Genomic DNA, 23,244 nt, shown 5'->3' on the forward strand with positions numbered 1-23,244 from the left:
AGGGCAACAAAAATGATCAGGGGTATGGAACAGCTGCTGTATGAGGAGAGATTAATAAGTCTGGGACTTTTCATCTTGGAAAAGGGATAACTAAGGGGGAATATGATAGAGGTCTAAAATCATGATTGGTACAGAGAAAGTAGATAAGGAAGTTTCAGAGTAGCAGCCGTCTTAGTCTGTATCCGCAAAAAGAAAAGGAGTACTTGTGGCACCTTAGAGACTAACAAATTTATTTGAGCACAAGCTTTCGTGAGCTACACTGAATGCATCCGATGAAGTGAGCTGTAGCTCACGAAAGTTTATGCTCAAATAAATTTGTTAGTCTCTAAGGTGTCACAAGTACTCCTTTTCTTTTTGTAGATAAGAAAGTGTTATTTACTCTTTCTCATAACACAAAAACTAGGGGCCACCAAATGAATTAATAGGCAGCAGGTTTAAAACAAACAAAAGGAAGTATTGTTTCACACAATGCATAGTCAATATGTGGAACTCCTTGCCAGAGGATGTTGTGAAGGACAAGACTATAACAGGATTCAAAAACTAACCAGATAAGTTAAAAGGAGGATAGGTCCATCAGTGGCTATTAGCCAGGATGGGCAGGGATGGTGTCCCTACCCTCTGTTTGCCAGAAGCTGGGAATGAGTGACGGGATGGATCACTTGATGATTACCTGCTCCGTTCATTCCCTCTGGGGAACCTGGCATTGGCCACGGTAGGAAGACAGGATACTGGGCTAGATGGACCTTCGATCTGACCCTTTATGGCCATTCTTATGTTCACTCCATGGGGGACCCTGCAGCTGCCTGGGACAGCTGATGAAGCGGTCCAAAGCAGGGGACCCTCGCAGAGGAATACATTGATTCAGCACATTTCCAGTGCAGCCTCTGCCAGCCTGGGCTCCTGTGATGCCCTGATTGGAAATATAAATCTGCCCACTCTTGCAAATCCCTTGGGGAGGGAACCAGAAGTAAATCAAGCCCTGGAGTGTGTTGATAGCTGCATATAAGAGAGAGTGTGAGAGGAAATGTGGGTAAGGTGGCTCCAGAATACAAACGTGGAAAAATACCAGTGTTCCCTTATTGGTCAGCCTTCAGGCTGAGACCAGATAACATGACAAAACCCCACCATTGTCTGCCTTCATGATTGCACAGCTAAAAAAGAGACAAAGGGCATGTTTCACTTAAGATTACATTAGTATGACATTTTGTTGTATCCTTATAGTATTCTTTCAAAAATACCAGAACTTTTAATATGCATTACAACCACTTTATAGCTACTAAATGGAGCATGCAAAGAAGCCCCTTGGAAAGGCAAAAGAAAATCGCTTGCTCTTTTCAGTGCAAAATAAAAATGAAAGATTTTTTTACACTACATAATTATTACTGGTAAGAAAATAAGTTTAGAATGAAGCTTTTTTCTTTGACAAAGCAAGAGAATATGGAGAATGTTAATGTGTGCTTCTCATCCCTGGACTTCTGCTAGGAGTGTGTGGGTCTGAAACTGCACTCATGGCAAAGTTACTACTGACTTCAGAGTGTGGGAGGGTCGGATCAGAGCCCAAATGAGATTTCTGCTATATAGTAGTCAGTACAAGGGATAGTAAAGTCCATACCCTAACATCTGAAAACATCTACTAGTTGTGAAATACTGGGGAAGGGAGGAGGGGGAGGAGTATGTGTTTCAGCAGAGGAAGGTCTCCTTTAGTTCAAATGGTGAATGGCTCTTTTTTTCCAAGTTTCTCATCCTGTCAGTGTGTGGGTATCTGTGATTTTGTTTCTGTTTTCAATAGCAAATGGAGAAACAGAGCAAGTGTGAGCAAATGCAATCTATAGTAGAGAACATCATTGCGGGCTCAGGCAGAGGAACAAGGCAGGAGAAAGACAGTGGTGGAGAGCTATTTACATTTTGTGAGTTATTGTAAACAAATGAATTCTGCTGGCTTGTTTCATCTGTCTAATTACAGTTGTGGAGGTGGGTGCATTAGGCCAATTCCAGGCTGCCCCCGTCTGGCCAATGCACAGAAATCACCAGCAGACTTTAAAGCTGAAGCTGGGACTGGGTGAACCATCCCGGCGCCGTGGCTTGTGCCCATTTGAAGTGTACAATGCAAATAACATTTAGAGCATTAACTCAGTTCTGTGCTCCAGTTTCACACCGTCAGAGCACAGAGCTCACCAGCAGAGTCTAGAGTTGGAAGTGGGAGAGCATAAACCCAGCCGGGTGCCGTGGCTTGTGCCTGTGATCCCAGCTGCTTGGGAGGCTGAGGGGTTCTGGGCTGCAGTGAACTATGCCGGTCGGGTGTCCGCACTAAGTTCGGCACCAATATGGTGATCCCTGAGAAGCTTGGGGTCACCAGGTTGCCTAAGGAGGGGTGAACCGGCCCAGGTCAAAAACGGAGCAGGTCAAAACTCCCGTGCTGATCAGTAGTGGGATCACGCCTGTGAATAGCCCCTGCAGTGTAGCCTGGGCAAGACAGTGAGACACGGCCTCTTTATACACCCCTGCAGAGGCTGTATGCAGGGGTGGGAGCACTCACATGATGGCAAACCTGAATTGCGAGGAGGGACGCACCCATGCAACATGGATCTTGAAAAGGGGAATAGAGGCATCCACACACCACAGATCCTGGATGGGGGCAGGGCAAGCCACACACTGGAGCTAGTTCATGGGATGCGGGACACACCCAGGGCCAGCTCTAGGTTTTTTACCACCCCAAGCAAAAAATTTGCCACCCCAAGCTCTGAGAGCGCCGGGATGCCACCCCAAGCACGTGCTTGCTTGGCTGGTGCCTAGAGCTGGTCCTGGACATACCCATATGGTTCACACAACAGGAATCCTTAATGGGGTGGGGAACACCCACAGCCACAGGATCCCAAGCACCGGGGATGTTTAATGAGGCCCAGTGCACCCACACACCAGGGATTCTTATGCGTGGGAAGAATAGAGACAGCCAGACACACTGAAATCACTTCCTCCAAGGAGCCTGGGCAAGACAGGGAGACACAGTCCACCCTTTACATATCTGCCAAACAGACTTCCTCCCACCCCCTCTACACACTGTTCTTATTTGGAGGTGAAGCAATGAAAAGCAGACGGAAAATTCTTATGTGTCCGGGCTGGGGGGGCCCACATACCAGGTATTCCTACGGGCAGGAGGAACAGGGACAGCCACCTCTGGGGGTGGATCGCCGGCTGCGATCATCTGGGCATATTTCACCTCATCTGTTCCCTGCCATTGCCTTGGAGGAACCTTGTTCTCTACCTCTGGTACCCAATTTAGCCTCCTGAGGGCTGAAATACTTTGGTCTATCTAAGGTCTTCAGGATCAACATGTGCCTTGGTGTAATTCCATGTCCTGAGTTACACGGGGGTCAGACTAGATGGTCTAATGGTCCCTTCTGCCCTTAAACTCTATGAAAAAATTTCCCCTGGTTTCTCCTTGCGGCTGTCAGACACCACAGTGATGGGCCCAATATAAGAACCTGAAGACAGCGCTCTAGCTCTTCTTTTATTTAAAAGGTGATGTCAGCGCTTTTCTAGGAAAGCTGCTACTACTAACACTGGATTTGGGGAACTATTCAGCTTCTATTCAAAGATCTGTCTGCTGGGTTTTAACCTGCAATGTGAAGTGGGAAATGCAGCCAGCCATGTGGAGCATTAGCTGAATTCCAGGGTGCTCCCATGTGGCCAAAGCTTAGAACTGACAAGCCTAGTTTAGAGCTGGAGGTGGGATGGACCTGGACACGCTGGGCCGAATGGCTCTTTTGTGTAACGCTCGTTATGGAAGAGAGGGTAGCTGATTGTCAGAGTTCAGGGCTGCACCCTGGTGTGCTGAGCAGGTGTCCGTGCTAAGGTTGGCATCAATATGGTGATTTCTGGGAAGTTCGGGGTCATCAGGTTGCCTAAGGAGGGGTGAACCGGCCCAGGTCAGAAATGGAGCCGCTCAAAACTCCTGTGCTGATTGATAGTGGGATTGCACCTGTGAACAGCTGCTGTAGCAACGCCTGGGCAGGACAGTGAGAGCCAGTCTCTTTTTACACAGCCCCCACCCCATTCCTCAGGACGAGGGTTGTGCTCAAAGATCTGTGTCCTGGGTTTTAACCTCCATGTGAAGTGCGCAATGCAAATAACATTCAGAGCATTAGCTCCGTTCCATGCTCCGGTTCCACGCGGCCAGAGCACAGAGCTCACCAGCAGAGTGTAAAATGGGAACTGGGCGGCAATAAAACCAGCCCGGCACCTGGCTTGTGTCTGTGATCCCAGCTGCAAATGGATTTGTTACACTGTTTCAAAATTTACTAGGCAATCACAATTTGCATGGGCCTGTCCTATTTTATGCAAAGCTAAAAAATAACAAATCAGAATGTTCTGTCAGGGCACTGGAACAATTTTTATAGTGCGGGTTCTGAGAGCCACTGAACCAAACTGTAAACCCTGGATATAATAAGAACAGGAGGACTTGTGGCACCTTGGAGACTAACCAATTTATTTGAGCATAAGCTTTCGTGAGCTACAGCTCACTTCATCGGGTGCATTCAGTGGAAAATACAGTGGGGAGATTTATATACACAGAGAACATGAAACAATGGGTGTTACCATACACACTGTAACGAGAGTGATCAGGTAAGTTTCAGAGTAACAGCCGTGTTAGTCTGTATTCGCAAAAAGAAAAGGAGTACTAGTGGCACCTTAGAGACTAACCAATTTATTTGAGCATAATTTATTGGAGTCGGTTTTTGACGTTTTTTTTGTGAAGTATTGCAACTTTTAGGTCTGTAATCGAGTGACCAGAGAGATTGAAGTGTTCTCCGACTGGTTTTTGAATGTTATAATTCTTGACCTCTGATTTGTGTCCAACGAGAGACTGCTGAATTGGAATTAATTTGCGAACTGGATACAATTAACTTAGGCTTGAATAGAGACTGGGAGTGGATGGGTCATTACACAAAGTAAAACTATTTCCCCATGTTTATTTCCACCCCCCACCCCTCACTGTTCCTCAGAGGTTCTTGTCAACTGCTGGAAATGGCCCACCTTGATTATCACTACAAAAGGTCCCCCCCCCCCCCCCCGCTGGTAATAGCTCACCTTACCTGATCACTCTCCTTACAGTGTGTATGGTAACACCCATTGTTTCATGTTCTTTGTGTATATAAGTCTCTCCACTGTATTTTCCACTGAATGCCTCTGATGAAGTGGGCTGTAGCTCACCAAAGCTTGTGCTCAAATAAATTGGTTAGTCTCTAAGGTGCCACAAGTCCTCCTTTTCTTTTTGCAAATACAGACTAACATGGCTGCTACTCTGAAACCTGGGTATAATGGAAACCACTTCAAGCCAGGGGGTGCAGCAGAACCCCAGCACCCCTAGTTCCAGCACCTGGGACTTTCTGGCTGTGTTATGATTTAGTTTTCAGAGTAACAGCCGTGTTAGTCTGGATTCGCAAAAAGAAAAGGAGGATTTGTGGCACCTTAGAGACTAACCAATTTATCTGAGCATAAGCTTTCGTGAGCTACAGCTCATGTCTCTATTTTATAACGTGTCACAATGTCAGAACATAAACAGTGCACCCTGAAAGCAGTGACTGGTACCGGTCATAGAGTAACTAACTCTTTTTGGTGCCCTACTCTGAGACTAATAATGTTGCTCCTCCACCCACTTCATCTAAAAATAGAAGTAAAAATCTTGTCCCAGCCAATGCACCTCCCTTCTAGCTTCCTAGTGCAGGAGTGCTCCATTCAGCAAGTGGGCAAGATTTCAAGTAATGTCTACATAAGCATGGGTTGGACCTAGAGAACAAATCATCAGAATGCTCTGGGGCAGAGGACCATAGAGAATCAGTCTCACTGGGTAGCTGATGCTACTAATATAGAGCAGTTTTTCTCAACCGTTTCAGGTCAATGACCCCTTATTTGCAGTTAAAAATGTTCATGCCCTCTTGACCCTTAATATGAAAGAGTAAAAATGTACCAGTGAATAACGATCAGAGCTGTGTGAGTTTCAAACTGTTGACACAGAGTGTGGACCTTGAAGGGTAACAGCGCGCCCGCAGCGGAAGGGCGAGAGTTTGCTTTGCTTTAGGCGGTGATACGATTTTCAAAGCCGCAGGACACTCCTCCCTGCAAGCCCCAACTGACTTTTGTGACCCGCCAGTTGAGAAACAGAGCAAGTGTGAGCAAATGCAACCCATAGTAGAGAAGATCACTGGGGGCTCAGGCAAAGGAACAAGGCAGGAGGAAGACAATGGTGGAGAGCTATTTACATTTTGTGAGTTATTGTAAACAAACGACTTCTGCTGGCTTGTTTCATCAGTCTAATTACAGCATGTGGGGGGAGGGGCAATATGCCAGTTCCTGCCTGGCCCCGTCTGGCCAAGGCACACAGCTCCCCAGCGCCGTTTAAAGCCGGAGATGGGAGCGGGGAAGCCCAGCCGGGCGCCGTGGCAGGCGCCTGTGATCCCAGCTCCTGGGGAGGCTGAGGCCGGCGGATCGCTGGAGCTCGGGGGTTCTAGGCTGCGGCGGCCGGTGCCGAGCGGGTGTCCCCACGAAGCTCGGCAGCGATATGGTGAGCCCCGGGGAGCTTGGGGGCACCAGGTTGCCTAAGGAGGGGTGAACCGGCCCAGGTCGGAAACGGAGCAGGTCAAAACCCCCCTGCCGAGCCCTAGTGGGATCGCGCCTGTGAATAGTCCCTGCAGCGTAGCCTGGGCAAGACGGTGAGACGCGGTCTCTTTTTGTCCACACACCCACCGGGCACCCTGGGGGGGGGGGGCGGGGGGGAGGAGGCAAGAACTGCGATCTTCATTTAGAGACTGCAAGTGATGAGGCCAGAGATACCTACAGGAGGCTAAACTGGGCACCAGAGGTAGAGACCAGCTGCCCCCAAGGCAATGGCAGGGAACCGATGAGGTGAAATACGCCCAGATGATCGCAGCAGGGGATCCTTGCTCCTGCCCTTAGCAATAGCTGGTATGTAGGTGGCCCCCTCCGGATAAGAATCCGCCAGGGGGTTTCCCTCGTGTCACCTCCAAAGGAGAAGAGTGGGTGGAGGGGGTGGGGAGCCGGCTGTGTGGCTGATATGTAAAAGGCATATCCCCACAGACACCATCCCACTCGTGATCGGCACGGGAGTTTTAACGAGCTCTGTTTCCCACCCGGCTGTGCTCGTCCCTCCTTAGACAACCTGGTGACCCGAAGCTCCGCAGGAATCACCCTGGCGATACCAAATTTAGCGCAGACCCCCGCGCTTCCCCCAGCCCCTGAGCTCAAGCCATTCACCAGCCGGGCTGCCCGTGGGGTTGGGATTCACTTGCAGACACGAGCCAGTGTCCCACTCGCCTTGCTGCCCGCAACCCCCCGCTTTGGACTCTGTCAGTTCCACCCTTTGGCCAGACGGGGGCAGCACGAACGGGCTCATCTAAATGCTGTCCGCATTTGACCCTTCAGACCGCAGATTATCACCCAGCGCGCAGATCTTTGAGTGCAAAGCAAATCCTTCCCCAAACCGACAGTTTAAGCAGCAGCTCCCCTTGGAAAGATCAGGATTTTTGCCATTAAACCAAGGAAAATGTGCATTGTTCTGGTCTGTTTGCAGAGAGAGACTGCAGAAGCTCAATTGATTTCAGTGAATGAAGAGAGGTGAGAGGCGAATTCATCACAGGTTTTAAATACTTCCCCGGGGGGAAATATGTCATTTTACAGGGTTCTTTAATTCACCAGACAAAGGTTGAACAAGACCCCGTTGGCTTGAAGTCGATGTCACAAAATCCCGACTGGAAATGACCATTTATAACAGTGAAGCTAATTATCTAGTGGCACAAACTCCGCAAGGGACGTGGTAAAGTCCCCGTCACTTGCAGTGTCTAAATGAAGGTGAGTACTTGGGGCACCTTAGAGACTAACCAATTTATTTCAGCATAAGCTTTCTTAGGCTACAGCTCACTTCATCGGATGTATGCTGTAGCTCAGGAAAGCTTATGCTCAAATAAATTTGTTAGTCTCTAAGGTGCCGCAAGTCCTCCTTTTCTTTTTGCGAATGCAGACTAACACGGCTGCTACTCTGTCAGAAACCTGTCATAAATGAAGATGGCAGCTCTTTATGCAAGATCCCTGGTGTGTGGGTCTCCCTGTTCCCCCTTTCATGATCCGTGATACATGGTGCCTCCCTCCGCCCCACTTCAGGATCCCCGGCGTGCGGGTGCTCCCATCCCCCCCCCCCCCCAGGGTGCCCGGTGGGTGTGTGGACAAAAAGAGACCGCGTCTCACTGTCTCGCCCAGGCTACGCTGCAGGGACTATTCACAGGCGCGATCCCACTAGGGCTCGGCAGGGGGGTTTTGACCTGCTCCGTTTCCGACCTGGGCCGGTTCACCCCTCCTTAGGCAACCTGGTGACCCCAAGCTCCCCGGAGCTCACCATATCGCTGCCGAGCTTAGTGCGGACACCCGCTCGGCACCGCCCGCTGCAGCCTAGAACCCCCGAGCTCCAGCGATCCGCCGGCCTCAGCCTCCCCAGGAGCTGGGATCACAGGCGCCTGCCACGGCGCCCGGCTGGGTTCGTGCTCTCCCGCTTCCAGCTGCAGACTCTGCCGGCGAGGTCTGTGCTCTGAGCGGTGGAACGGAGCTAATCCTCGGCATGTGATTTGCACTGTGCGCTTCACATGGAGGTTAAAACCCAGGGCACAGATCTCCGAGCACAGCCCTGGTCCTGAGGAATAGGGTGGGGTGGGGGGCTGGATAAACCGAGGCTGGCTCTGGCTGTCCGGCCCAGGCGGTGCGACAGCAGCTGTTCACAGGTGCAATCCCATTGTCCATCGGCACGGGAGGTTTGACCCCCTTCCTTCTGGCCCGGGGCTGGTTCACCCCTCCTTAGGCAACCTGGTGACCCCGAACTTCCCAGAAGCCAGGCTGAGCAGGGACCGCGGCTCAGCAGACCAAGGCGGGCCTGAACGCTGACCAGCGGCTGCTCTCAGCCTCCCAGTACATAGCCAGGAACGGACGCCGGGCAGGAGCCTTCGTGCCCGGCGCGTCCCGCTTGGTCCCAGCTGCCGCTTTCAGCCCGGCTTGTCAGTTCTCAGCTTTGGCCACGGGGGGGCAGGGTTCCTCGGCCTGGTTCCAGCGAACTCGGCCGTCGCAGGGTTCCAGCGAACGCAGGGTTCCAGCGAACTCGGCCGTCGCTCCACGGGGCGGGCTGGGTTCCCCGGCTCGCCGGGCGGCTGAGAGCCCCGCAGGCCGGTCCCGGAGGAGCGGCCGGGCAGTTCCCCAAATGCAGAGCGTTAGTAGCCGCTTTCCCAGAAGGGCGCCGACGTCACCAAGGACGGGACGAGCTAAAGCGCTGTCTCCGGGTTCTTATATTGGGCCCATCGCTGTGGTGTCTGACAGCCCCAAGGAGAAACCAGGGGGAATGTTTTCATGGAGTTTAAGGGCAGAAGGGACCATCTGATCATTTAGTCTGACCCGCGAAAAACTCAGGACATAGAATTACACCAATGATCGCTCAATAGGCTAAACTGGGTACCAGAGGCAGAGAACAAGGTGCCCTCAAGGCAATGGCAGGGAACTGATTTAGGTGAAATGTGCCCAGATGACCCCAGCAGGTGATCCACACCCCATGCTACAGAGGTGGGAGTCCCTGTTCCTCCAGCCCTTAAGAATACCCCGTGGTAAGTGGTTACCCCCAGTTCTCCAGATGAGAGTCCTTCATGTGGTTTCTCTCCCTTCACCTCCAGATAAGAACAGTGTGTAGAGGGGGTGGGAGGAAGGCTGTTTGGCAGATATGTCAAGGGGGGACTGTGTCTCCCTGTCTTGCCCAGGCTCCTTGGAGGAAGTGCTCTCAGTGTGTCTGGCTGTCTCTATTCCTCCACCCATAAGAATCCCTGGTATGCAGGTGGGCGCACCCCAGCCCATTAAAGATCTCTGGTGCGTGGGTGTCTCTCTCCCCCTACTCAGGATCTCTTGTGTTGTCTGTATAAAAAGAGACTTTGTCTCATGCACGCTGGGCTGCCATGGTGGAACGGACCAGGTCCTTCTCGGTGGTGTTTGGATTCCTTCAAGGACATGAACTCAGTGTGTGTGGGTGTCCCTCTCCCTTCAACCCTTAACAATCCCTGGTGTGTGGCTGTGCTGGGCCCCATTAAAAATCCCCCGTGTTTGGGTGCCTCTGTCTTACCCATGAGGGATCCTGTGGCTGTGGGTGATCTCCACACTTCTGAGGATGTCTGGTGCCCCTGTCCCTTTTGGTTAATTGTGGAGTGTGGGGGTGTCCTCCACCCCATTAAGGATCCCTGTTGTGTGGATGCCCCCATTCTTCCGCATTAAGAATGGTTCATTGGAGCATATGGGGTGTCCCCCCTGTCCCATGAACTGGCTCCAGTGTATGGTTTGCCCTGCCCTCCTCCAGGATCCGTGGTGTGTGGGTGTCTGTGTTTCCCCTTTTCAAGATCCGTGTTGCATGGGTGCATCTCTCTCCCCCGAGTACAGAATCCTCATTGTGTGGGTGCTCCCATCCCCCCCATACAGGTCGGATCTCCGGTGGGTGGATGCATAAAAAGAGACCACATCTCACTATCTTGCCCAGGCTATTCACGGGCGCAATCCCACTACTGATCGGCACAGGAGTTTTGACCTGCTCCATTTCCAACCTGGGCCAGTTCACCCCTCCTTAGGCAACCCCACGCTCCCCAGAGATCACCATATTGATGTCGAGCTTAGTACAGACACCCGATCGGCATAGCCCACTGCAGCCCAGAACCCCTGAGCTCCAGCGATTCGCCGGCCTCAGCCTCCCCAGGAGCTGAGATCACAGGCACAAGCCACGGCACCAGGCTGGTTTTCCTGCTAGCCAGCTCCAGCTTTAAACTCAGCTTGTGAGTTCTGTGCCTTGGCCAGAGGGGGGCAGCCTGGAACTGGGCTAATGCCCCTACCCCCGTATAGGATCTCAGATGTGTGGGCTCCGCTCTCCTCCCGTATAAGATCCCGGATGTTTCGGTGCTCCCATCCCCCTGTTCAGGACCCTAGGTGTGTGGGTGCCCATATCCCTCCATACAGAGTCCTTGATTTGTAGGTGCCCTTGCCTCTGTAGAGCACCCTGGGTGTGTGGGTGCCGCTGTCCCCAAATACAGGATCCTGGGTGTGGGGGTGCCTGTGACATTATCTGATAAAATATGACTATGTAGATCATTATTGCTACTACTGTTATATAATTGCAACAAATCTTGTGCAAAGTGTGGCATGTAAAATGTCTATGGAAAGGTAATCATAGAATATTAGGGCTAGAAGAGACCTCAGGAGGTCATCTAGTCCAACCCCCTCCTCAAAGCAGGACCAACCCCAACTAAATCATCCCAGCCAGGGCTTTGTCAAGCTGGGCCTTAAAAATCTCTAAGGTTGGAGATTCCACCACCTCCCTAGGTAACCCATTCCAGTGCTTCACCACCCTCCAACCTAGACCTCCCGCATTGCAACTTGAGACCATTATCATAGAATCATAGAATATCAGGGTTGGAAGGGACCTCTGGAGGTCATCTAGTCCAACCCCCTGCTCAAAGCAGGACCAATCCCCAATTAAATCATCCCAGCCAGGGCTTTGTCAAGCCTGACCTTAAAAACTTCTAAGGAAGGAGATTCTACCACCTCCCTAGGTAATGCATTCCAGTGTTTCACCACCCTCCTAGTGAAAAAGTTTTTCCTAATATCCAACCTAAACCTCCCCCACTGCAACTTGAGACCATTACTCCTTGTCCTGTCCTCTACTACCACTGAGAATAGTCTAGAACCATCCTCTCTGGAACCACCTCTCAGGTAGTTGAAAGCAGCTATCAAATCCCACCTCATTCTTCTCTTCTGCAGACTAAACAATCCCAGTTCCCTCAGCCTCTCCTCATAAGTCATGTGCTCCAGCCCCCTAATAATTTTTGTTGCCCTTCGCTGGACTCTCTCCAATTTCTCCACATCCTTCTTGTAGTGTGCGGCCCAAAACTGGACACAGTACTCCAGATGAGGCCTCACCAATGTTGAATAGAGGGGAACGATCACATCCCTCGATCTGCTGGCTATGCCCCTACTTATACACCCCAAAATGCCATTGGTCTTCTTGGCAACAAGGGCACACTGTTGACTCATATCCAGCTTCTCGTCCACTGTCACCCCTATGTCCTTCTTTGCAGAACTGCTGCCTAGCCATTCGGTCCCTAGTCTGTAGCGGTGCATTGAATTCTTCCGTCCTAAGTGCAGGACTCTGCACTTGTCCTTGTTGAACCTCATCAGATTTCTTTTGGCCCAATCCTCCAATTTGTCTAGGTCCCTCTGTATCCTATCCCTACCCTCCAGCATATCTACCACTCCTCCCAGTTTAGTGTCATCTGCAAACTTGCTGAGGGTGCAATCCACACCATCCTCCAGATCATTAATGAAGATATTGAACAAAACCGGCCCCAGGACTGACTCTTGGGGGACTCCGCTAGATACCGGCTGCCAACTAGACATGGAGCCATTGATCACTACCCATTGAGCCCGACAATCTAGCCAACTTTCTACCCACCTTGTAGTGCATCCATCCAGCCCATACTTCTTTAACTTGCTGACAAGAATACTGTGGGAGACCGTGTCAAAAGCTTTGCTAAAGTCAAGGAATAACATGTCCACTGCTTTCCCTTCATCCACAGAACTAGTTATCTCATCATAGAAGGCAATTAGATTAGTCAGGCATGACTTTCCCTTGATGAATCCATGCTGACTGTTCCTGATCACTTTCCTCTCCTCTAAGTGTTTCAGAATTGATTCCTTGAGGACCTGCTCCATGATTTTTCCGGGGACTGAGGTGAGGCTGACTGGTCTGTAGTTCCCAGGATCCTCCTTGTCAAGGTTCCTCCCCCACTCTGAACTTTAGGGTACAGATGTGGGGACCTGCATGAAAAACCTCCTAAGCTTATCTTTACCAGCTTAGGTCAAAACTTCCCCAAGGTACAAAATATTCCACCCGTTGTCCTTGGACTGGCTGCTACCACCACCAAACTAATACTGGTTACTGGGGAAGAGCTGTTTGGACGCGTCCTTCCCCCCAAAATACTTCCCAAAACCTTGCACCCCACTTCCTGGACAAGGTTTGGTAAAAAGCCTCACCAATTTGCCTAGGTGACTACAGACCCAGACCCTTGGATCTTAAGAACAATGAACAATCCTCCCAACACTTGCACCCCCCCTTTCCTGGGAAATGTTGGATAAAAAGCCTCACCAATTTGCATAGGTGACCACCGACCCAAACCCTTGGATCTGAGAAAAATGAAAAAGCATTCAGTTTTCTTACAAGAAGACTTTTAATAAAAATAGAAGTAAATAGAAATAAAGAAATCCCCCCTGTAAAATCAGGATGGTAGATATCTTACAGGGTAATTAGATTCAAAAACATAGAGAACCCCTCTAGGCAAAACCTTAAGGTACAAAAAAGATACACAGACAGAAATAGTTATTCTATTCAGCACAATTCTTTTCTCAGCCATTTAAAGAAATCATAATCTAACACATACCTAGCTAGATTACTTACTAAAAGTTCTAAGACTCCATTCCTGGTCTATCCCCGGTAAAGACCAGCATATAGACAGACACACAGACCCTTTGTTTCTCTCCCTCCTCCCAGCATTTGAAAGTATCTTGTCTCCTCATTGGTCATTTTGGTCAGGTGCCAGTGAGGTTACCTTTAGCTTCTTAACCCTTTACAGGTGAGAGGAGCTTTCCCCTGGCCAGGAAGGATTTCTAAGGGGTTTACCCTTCCCTTTATATTTATGACACTCCTTCTTCCCTTTTTTAAAGATGGGCACTACATTAGCCTTTTTCCAGTCTTCCGGGACTTCCCCCGATTGCCATGAGTTTTCATGACTCAATGAGACTCATGAGTCAATGAGTTTTCATTGACTCATGGCAATTTCCATGACTTTTCAAAGATAATGGCCAATGGCTCTGCAATCACATTCGCCAATTCCTTTAGCACTCTCGGATGCAACGCATCCGGCCCCATGGACTTGTGCACGTCCAGTTTTTCTAAATAGTCCCGAACCACTTCTTTCTCCACAGAGGGCTGGTCACCTCCTCCCCATGCTGTGCTGCCCAGTGCAGTAGTCTGGGAGCTGACCTTGTTCGTGAAGACAGAGGCAAAAAAAGCATTGAGTATATTAGCTTTTTCCACAACCTCTGTCATTAGGTTGCCTCCCTCATTCAGTAAGGGGCCCACACTTTTCTTGGCTTTCTTCTTGTTGGCAACATACCTGAAGAAACCCTTCTTGTTACTCTTAACATCTCTCGCTAGCTGCAACTCCAGGTGTGATTTAGCCTTCCTGATTTCATTCCTACATGCCCGAGCAATATTTTTATACTCATCCCTGGTCATCTGTCCAATCTTCCACTTCTTGTAAGCTTCTTTTTTGTGTTTAAGATCAGCAAGGATTTCACTGTTAAGCCAAGCTGGTCGCCTGCCATATTTACTATTCTTTCTACATATCAGGATGGTTTGTCCCTGTAACCACAATAAGGATTCTTTAAAATACAGCCAGCTCTCCTGGACTCCTTTCCCTCTCATGTTATTCTCCCAGGGGATCCTGCCCATCAGTTCCCTGAGGGAGTCAAAGTCTGCTTTTCTGAAGTCCAGGGTCCGTATTCTGCTGCTTTCCTTTCTTCCCTGTGTCAGGATCCTGAACTCGACCATCTCATGGTCACTGCCTCCCAGGTTCCCATCCACTTTAGCTTCCCCTACTAATTCTTCCTGGTTTGTGAGCAGCAGGTCAAGTAAGAGCTCTGCCCCTAGTTGGTTCCTCCAGCACTTGCACCAGGAAATTGTCCCCTACAGTTTCCAAAAACTTCCTGGATTGTCTGTGCACCGCTGTATTGCTCTCCCAGCAGATATCGGGGTGATTGAAGTCATCCATGAGAACCAGGGCGTGTGATCTAGTAGCTTCTGCGAGTTGCCGGAAGAAAGCCTTGTCCACCTCATCCCCCTGGTCCGGTGGTCTATAGCAGACTCCCACCACGACATCACCCTTGTTGCTCATGCTTCTAAACTTAATTCAGAGACTCTCAGGTTTTTCTGCAGTTTCATACTTGAGTTCTGAGCAGTCATACTGCTCCCTTACATACAGTGCAACTCCCCCACCTTTTCTGGCCTCCCTGTCCTTCCTGAACAGTTTATACCCATCCATGACAGTACTCCAGTCATGCGAGTTATCCCACCAAGTCTCTGTTATTCCAATCACATCATAATTCCCTGACTTTGCCAGGACCTCCAGTTCTCCCTGCTTGTTTCCCAGGCTTTGTGCATTTGTATATAGGCACTCGAGATAACCCACTGATCGCCCCTCATTCTCAGTATGAGGCAGGAGCCCTCCCCTCTCACACGCTCCTACTCGTGCTTCCTCCCGGTATCCTTCCTCCCACTCTCTCTACACACTATTCCTATTTGGAGGTGAAGGGAGAGAAACCACATGAAGGACTCTTATCTGGAGGGGGCCACACACAGATCAAGTATTCAAAAGGGCAGGAGGCATAGGGGCACCTACATACCTGTTTTTAATGGCAGAAGGAACAGGGACACCCACCTCTGGGTGTGCATCGACTGCTGGGATCATCTGGTTTGGATGGGCATATTTCACCTGCCATTGCCTTGGGGGAACCTTGTTCTCTGCCTCTGGTACCCAGTTTAGCCTCCTAAGGGCTGAAATACTTTTGTCTGTCTAAGGTCTTTGGGTTCAACATGAGCCTTGGTGTAATTCTATGTCCTGAGTTATACAGGGGTCAGACTCGATGATCTAATGGTCCCTTCTGCCCTTAACTCTATGAAAACATTTCCCCTGGTTTCTCCTTGCAGCTGTCAGACACCACAGTGATGGGCCCAATGTAGGAACCTGGAGACAGCGCTCTAGCTTTTCTTTTACTTCAGTGGTGACCTTGGCGCTTTTCTGGGAAAGCTGCTACTAACGCTCTGGATTGGGGGAACTATTCGGCTTCTCTTCAAAGATCTTCTGCTGGGTTTTAACCTCCAATGTGAAGAGGGAAATGCAAAAGCAACGTGGAGCATTAGCTGAGTTCTATGCTGTCCTGTCTGGACAAAGCTTAGAATTCAAAGCTGGAGCGGGGACAGATGGAGACAAACTGGATTTAAAGGCTTGCGCCTGCAATGCTAGTTTTGTAGGACGAGAGGCTTAAGCTGTTGTCAGAGTTCGGGGCCGCACCCTGGTGTGCTGAGCATGTCTCTGTGGTAAGGTCGGCATCAATATGGTGATTTCTGGGAAATTTGGGGTCCCCAGGTTACCTAAGGAGGAGCAAACCAGCCCAGGTTAGAAATGGAGCAGGTCAAAACTCCCCTGCTGATCGATAGTGGGATTGCACCTGTGAACAGCTGCTGTAACAACGCCTGGGCAGGACAGTGAGAGCCAGTCTCTTTTCATACTGCCCCCCCACCCCCCCTTCCTCAGGATGAGGGTTGTGCTCAAAGATCAGTGTCCTGTGTGTTACCCTCCATGTGCAGTGCACAATGCAAATAACATTCAGAGCATTAGTTCAGTTCCATGCTCCAGTTTCACACCGTCAGAGCACAGAACTCACCAGCAGAGTCTAGAGTTGGAAGTGGGAGAGCATGAAACCAGCTGGGCACTGTGGCTTGGGCCTGTAATCCTGGTTACTTGGGAGGCTGAGGCCGGCAGATGGCTTGAGCTCAGGAGTTCTAGGCTGCAGCGGGTGGTGCCGATCAGGTGTCTGCACTAAGCTTGGCATCAATATGGTGATCCCTGGAGAGCCTGGGGTCACCCAGTTGTCTAAGGAGGGGTGAACTGGCCCAGGCTGGAAACGGAGCAGGTCAAAACCCCCCTGCCGAGCCCTAGTGGGATCGCGCCTGTGAATAGTCCCTGCAGCGTAGCCTGGGCAAGCCAGTGAGACGCGGTCTCTTTTTGTCCACACACCCACCAGGCATCCTGGATGGGGGGATGGGAGCACCCACACAGTGGGGATCCTAAATTAGGAGGAGGGAGGCACCATGTGCCAGAGGTTCTGAAGGGGGGAACAGGGACACCCACACACCAGGTATATTGCAGCGAAAGCTGCGATCTTGATTTACAATCATTGGGTTTCAATCTCTCCTGCAGATAGAATGGAACAGTGCACGTTTTCCTCGTTTTTTAAGGCAAAAATCCTGATCTTTCTAAGGGGAGCTGCTGCTTACATTTTTAGTTTGTCGAAGGATTTGGCTTGCACTCAGAGATCTGTCCGGTTTCAGAGCAGTATCCGCAAAAAGAACAGGAGGACTTGCGGCACCTTAGAGACTAACACATTTATTTGAGCATGAGCTTTTGTGGGCCACAGCCCACTTCATCGGATGCACAGAATGGAACATACAGTAAGAAGATATAGATATACGTACAGAGAAGGTGGAAGTTGCCAGACAAACTGGTTTTTTTACAGATCTGTCTGTGGGTGTTAATCCGCAATCTGAAGGGTCAAATGCAAACAGCATTTAGATGAGACCGCTAGTGCTGCCCCCGTCTGGCCGAAGGGTGGAACTGACCAGCCGCGTTGCAAGCGGGGGCTGGGAGGGACCTGGGCACGCTGGGTAAAGGGCTCCTGCGTTGTGTGTAATCCTGGCTATGTAGTAGGAGGCTGAGGCGAGCTGGCGGAGTTCAGGGCTGCACCCTGCTATGCTGAGCAGGTGTCTGTGCTAAGGTTGGCGTTAAGATGGTGATTCTGGGAAGTTCGGGGTCCCCAGGTTCCCTAAGGAGGGCCCCCCCGGAGCAAGTTAAAACTCCCGCGGGGATTGATAGGGGGACTGCTGCACCCGTGAACAGCGGCTGGAGCACCCCTGGGCAAGACAGCGAGAGCCCGTCTCTTCTTATACCCCCCCCCCGCTCCTTTATCGGGGGTGGGAGCACTCACACCCTGGGGATTCTGAATTGGGGTGGAGGGAGGCACCCATGCACCAGGGACCCTGTAAGGGCGAACAGCGGCACCCACGCACCAGAGATCTGTGGGGGGAGAGTGGCACCCACACACCCAGGATCTTGCATGGGGAGACAAGGGCATCCACACTCCCGGATCCTCTACAGAGGGACGGACACCGACACGTCCAGGATTCTGTATGCGGGGCGGGGCTCCCCGCACCTGGGCTCCTGGACGGGGGATGCGGGGACCGGGGTCCGCTCTGGGAGGACAGCGGAGCCCACACACCGACAGGAGCGGCCGGGGGCCGGGGGGAGCAGGAGCCTTCCCCCATGGCAGCCTGCCCCCGTCTGGCCAAGGCACACAGCTCCCCAGCGCCGTTTAAAGCCGGAGATGGGAGCGGGGAAGCCCAGCCGGGCGCCGTGGCAGGCGCCTGTGATCCCAGCTCCTGGGGAGGCTGAGGCCGGCGGATCGCTGGAGTTCGGGGGTTCTAGGCTGCGGCGGGCGGTGCCGAGCGGGTGTCCGCACTAAGCTCGGCAGCGATATGGTGAGCCCCGGGGAGCTTGGGGTCACCAGGTTGCCTAAGGAGGGGTGAACCGGCCCAGGTCGGAAACGGAGCAGGTCAAAACCCCCCTGCCGAGCCCTAGTGGGATCGCGCCTGTGAATAGTCCCTGCAGCGTAGCCTGGGCGAGACGGTGAGACGCGGTCTCTTTTTGTCCACACACCCACCGGGCACCCTGGGGGGGGGGAGGGAGCACCCGCACGCCGGGGATCCTGGAGGATCCCATGTACTGGAGGTTATAAAAGGGGAACAGGGGCACCCACACACCGGGTGTCTCGCAGCCAGAGCCGCGACCTTAAGTTACAAACGGCAAGTGATGGGGAATCCACCCCGTCCCTTGCGGCGCTCGTGGCGCTGGATAATTAGCTTCACTCTTACAAAGGGTCATTTCCAGGCGGGATTTTGTGACAGCGACTTCAAGCCAAAGGGGTCTTGTTCAACCTTCCTCTGGTGAATTAAGGAACCCTTTAAAATCACATATTCCCCCCTCTGGGAATTTTTAAAACAATGTATTTAAAACGCTGATTAATTGACGGGGACAATCGAAGCGGGACCAAAGACAGGTCCAGCGGAGGGGCGACCCCTCACACCGAGCCCAGGGGCCGCCTGACACAGCGAGACCTACGGGCGCCTGTGCCCCTGCCTGGGCCGGGTTTTCCCTCGGACACCCTCTGCCAGCGCCCCCCCTTCCTGATTTTCCCTTTAGCCCCTCTCCTGCCGCTGCCTCCAGCCGCAGACCCCCCCCCCAGCCAATTCCCGCCCCCTGCTCACTCCCTAGCCCCGCCCCGCCCCCTTTGCCCCCCCGCCAGAAGCCGGCCGCAGAGGCCGGCGGGGGGAAGGGCAGGGGGAAGGGCAGCGGCTTCAGCAGATGAACGGAGCATGCTCAGTGCCCCGCACGTGGCCCGTTCCTACGCCGAGCGGCACCCCGCGGGACACCGGCTCGGGGGAGGCCCGCAGCCCGCTCTTTCCCGGCCGGAGGGGGCGGCGCTAGCGGTCCGGCTCCCGCCTGCCCCGGAGGCTGCCGTCGGCGAAGCAGGGCTCGGAGAGGAACGCCTCGGCCCCGGGGCCTGGCCAGGGCGGAGACACAGCTCCGGAGTCCGGCCGCCGGGGATCCTGCACCTGTGGGCTACTGCGCATGTGCGGTGCCGGGGGGGGGCACGGTGGGGAGGGAGCGCCCTGGGGGCGGGGCCTGGGTCCCGCTTCTCCCTGTCGCCTGGCAACGGGCAATCCGGGCTCCGCCTCCGCTCCCCGGTCCCAGGTTCCTGGCCCGGGCTCCCCCTGCGGCGGCTGCGGGGAAAGAGCGGGACGCGCGCCCCGGCGGGTCCCTCGCGCCGCTCTGGGGAGGGGCCCGGGCCCGGGCCCGGCTGTGAACGGCCATGGGGTCAGCCCCGGGATTGCCGCGGAACCAGGCCCTGCCGTGCCGCAGGCTCCCAGGGCCGCGGGGGGCCAGTGCCCTGGGCCCAGATCCTCCCGGGTTTAGGCACCTAAGCCCCACTGGAGTCCTACCTTCTCCGTGCCTCAGGTCCCCACCCCGGCAAGGGGGGTCACAGCCCTGCCCTGCCTCCCAGCGGCGGGGTGAGGATAAAGACCTTAAAGATGGGGAGGTGCTGAACTGCTCCAGTAATGGGGCCACAGGAGGGAGAGCTCAGTGGTTTGAGCATTGGCCGGCTCAACCCAGGGTTGTGAGCTCAGCCCTTGAGGGGGCCATTTAGGGCAAAAATCTGTCAGGGATGGTACTTGGTCCTGCTGTGAAGGTAGGGGGGTGGACTCAATGACCTTTCAAGATCCCTTCCAGTCCTACATTTCTATGATTCTACAAGACAGACGACAAACAGGCAGAGATGTGAGAAAACACACACACACTCCCAAACAGAACCACATAGGGTAATCTATGGTATAAAAATACCCACAAACCAACCACACACAACTAGCCCATGGACCAGGCTGGACTTGTTCCTATCACTCTCATTTCACATGCCCTTTCCTCCTAGTGTTTGTCACACTCACTTGTTGCATCTTGTTTTAAATCAGGCCCTGTCCCTGCAAACACTGGCCAGGATTCCAGAAGCTGCCCTGCTCACTCGAGACCTTACACCTAGAAGGAGCTCCATGGAAGCCAACGAGGGTCTGCCACATGCATGCAGGGATCCCCCCAAGTGGACCCATTTGCGGGATCGTGTCACTTCTGCATGAGTTTGCTCATGTGAATAGTCTAATTGACTTCACTGGGGCTCTGTACATGCACAAAAGTCCTTCCAGGTTGTTAAGGAAAAGTTAGCACATGTGACTCCATTTTGGTTTGGGGCCCACCATTGTTTAAATCCCAGCACATCATACACCAGGAGGAGTGATCCTTAGATACTGAATCCCTGTGAAATTCCTCCTCCTTGTCTCCAGCCTGCCTTGACTCCCAGTATCTGGTTTTTGTCAGTCTCTAACTCCCTGTCTCTTGGACTTGATGTGTCTCCCATCCTGATAATAAAAGTTACTGATGCATAGCTTTAGGACCATGCTGTGTAATTAACATACTGGTATAGCACGAGGAATGCACCAAGCAGGGATAGGTGGTAGATAAGACAAGGGTTTGTTTATTGGCTAAGGTTTCCGATGCACGAGGGCAACATGCTTTGCTAAAAAGTATATAACCTTTGTATAATCTGTATTCAGGGTCCCCTCCTGGCTAGCAGGGGGGCACCACGCTCGAGCGTAATAAACTTAGTGTCTTTTGGGAACTCTGCAGTTGTGGAATGTTTCTGTGCCTCAGCCTAGATTCGAACTATGCGTGTCCTATCAGGTATAATTCGTAGCATTTGTGTGCGTGTCCTACCAGGTGTAATTCGTAGCATTTGTGTGCGTGTCCTACAAGGTATAATTCGCAGCAGTTGTGTGCATGTCCTCTCAGGTGTAATTCATAACAATGTGGATCAGTTAGAGGATCAGTGGCTTTGGCCCCCAAACATGTCTGAGCTCCGTACAGCCGCAGGGGTCCACCCACACTCATCTCATTGTAAAACTGGGATCTTTGAAAGAATATGACTTTTCATCTCAGCATTCACAAACACCTCCCTTTCATGTGCTACTTTATAGTCATCTCTGCACGCAAGAGAGGTGATTAATCCATTTTAATTAGAGATAGCCCTGGGACTTTTACTGAGTTTGACCCCATTGTATGGCAATTTTACACCTTCAAATACTTTTACTCACACCACTATGTTGTCACTGTTACATCAGCTGCATTGTAAATGAATCATAGGTAGAAAGGGGACCCCATTTCAAACCCTCTCAGGCTCAAACCCTGCTAGCAGCTCCGTGTAGGTGGACGCCTGCAAAGTCTTCTGTGAGCTTCATCCTAGGTGCAGTGAGCCACCCGCAATGATCAGCTTGTAAGATCGGGGCCTTCGTTGTGACAACTTCTCTGAAGATCAGAACAGTTGCTGAAATCATTCCCAGAAGTGTGAGCAGCCAGGGAAGCTTGAACTCAATCATGTATTAAAATAAACACTCTCTGTCTCCACTTCTGCAAATGTGCTCAATAGGCATTCACATTGTCCCCTAAGAGTTTAATAAGCATGGGCTATTATGGAGCTAGAAATCAGACAAGGGCAGTCATTTAAAGATACATCTCTGTAAGAGAAGAATTTGGGCCCTGTGAATTTCCCGTGTTGCAGAATTTGGCTTCCAGAAAGTAGCAGAGTACAGAAAGTCCCACACCGCCGTTGCTTGTTCTTGCCATTCACTCATACTGCACCGTGATCCTTTGTCCAATGAGGGTTTTGATCTGACCTGAATTGTTTTCAGGATGCAGTTTCTTGGGATTCTGCGGCTAAGTCATCCCACCCCCATGGTCAAACCCATGGTAGAAGTGGAAAGTGTAGGGGACAATTTCCTGGTGCAAGTGCTGGATGAACCAACTTGGGGCACAGCTCATGGTAGAAGGCTCTGGGGGAGGAAATCTCCCTGAGGAGACCTGAGCTGAGATACCTCCACATCATCCTGGTAGGGGGCCAAGATGGAAGAAAGCCACAAGCCCTGCACATCCCCAGAGCACCGCAGAAAGCTAGGGCTCTCCATGCAGACGCCTTTTACCTCCAGACCAGCTCTAGCCCCAAATTCAGTTGAAGGCAATGGGAGCACTGGCTCCACAGCCCCACTGAAAATCAGCCCCCAGGTGTCCACAGTTGGGCACAAGAAATGAAGGCATCCAAAAATCAGTAGCTGCTTTTGAGAACGTTGACCTTCCCCTCTCTGTGCCTCAGTTTCCCCATCTGTAAAATGGAGATAATACTCCTCACCCACCTTGCTAAAGCACTTTGAATGACAAACACTTTGGAGAGACTGTAGAGAGAGAGGAACTTTCCTCGCACATGGGTCAAAGAGACCTAGCAGCAGCCATATTGCTTCCCACCCCTTTGACTGAGTCCCTGGAATGCCCAGTGAAAATATGCATCCACTGAACAATTCTAGACTGTCTTTGCATCTCTTGTGGCCATAAAACTGCTCCTCAGTGGCACAGTGGAAGAGCAGATGCCCCTGACAATACTGCCTGGTGTTGGGAGGACAAGATATTCTTGTTACAAAGGAACATTGAGATAATCAGAAAGCTGGAGCCAGGGACCATCCTATAGTTTGGCAGCTTTTCCTTAAGAGAGTCAAGAGCTTTGATTCATTCTAAATTAGACTCTTCCTCAGTCACTCTGTGTGAGTGTGTGGATACAGAGAGAGAAAGTACATGGGTGTGTACCTATATGGGTAGGAAAAAGCAGGGAGAGGAGGCACGGAGC

At 51.8% G+C, this 23,244-nt stretch overlaps 1 long non-coding RNA gene across 1 annotated transcript; it reads left to right on the forward strand.

Moving 5' to 3' along the window:
• The first annotated feature begins 6,111 nt into the window (after positions 1 to 6,111).
• On the forward strand, positions 6,112 to 21,195 carry LOC311521602. Its single transcript, XR_014711929.1, has 3 exons — positions 6,112 to 6,265; positions 7,589 to 7,632; positions 20,495 to 21,195. It is a non-coding gene; the product is annotated as an uncharacterized lncRNA (long non-coding RNA).
• The last annotated feature ends 2,049 nt before the right edge of the window (positions 21,196 to 23,244 follow it).

The sequence above is a fragment of the Lepidochelys olivacea genome (assembly GCF_965140295.1).
Source record: "Lepidochelys olivacea isolate rLepOli2 genome assembly, chromosome: 6".
NCBI classification, from domain to species: Eukaryota; Metazoa; Chordata; order Testudines; family Cheloniidae; genus Lepidochelys; species Lepidochelys olivacea.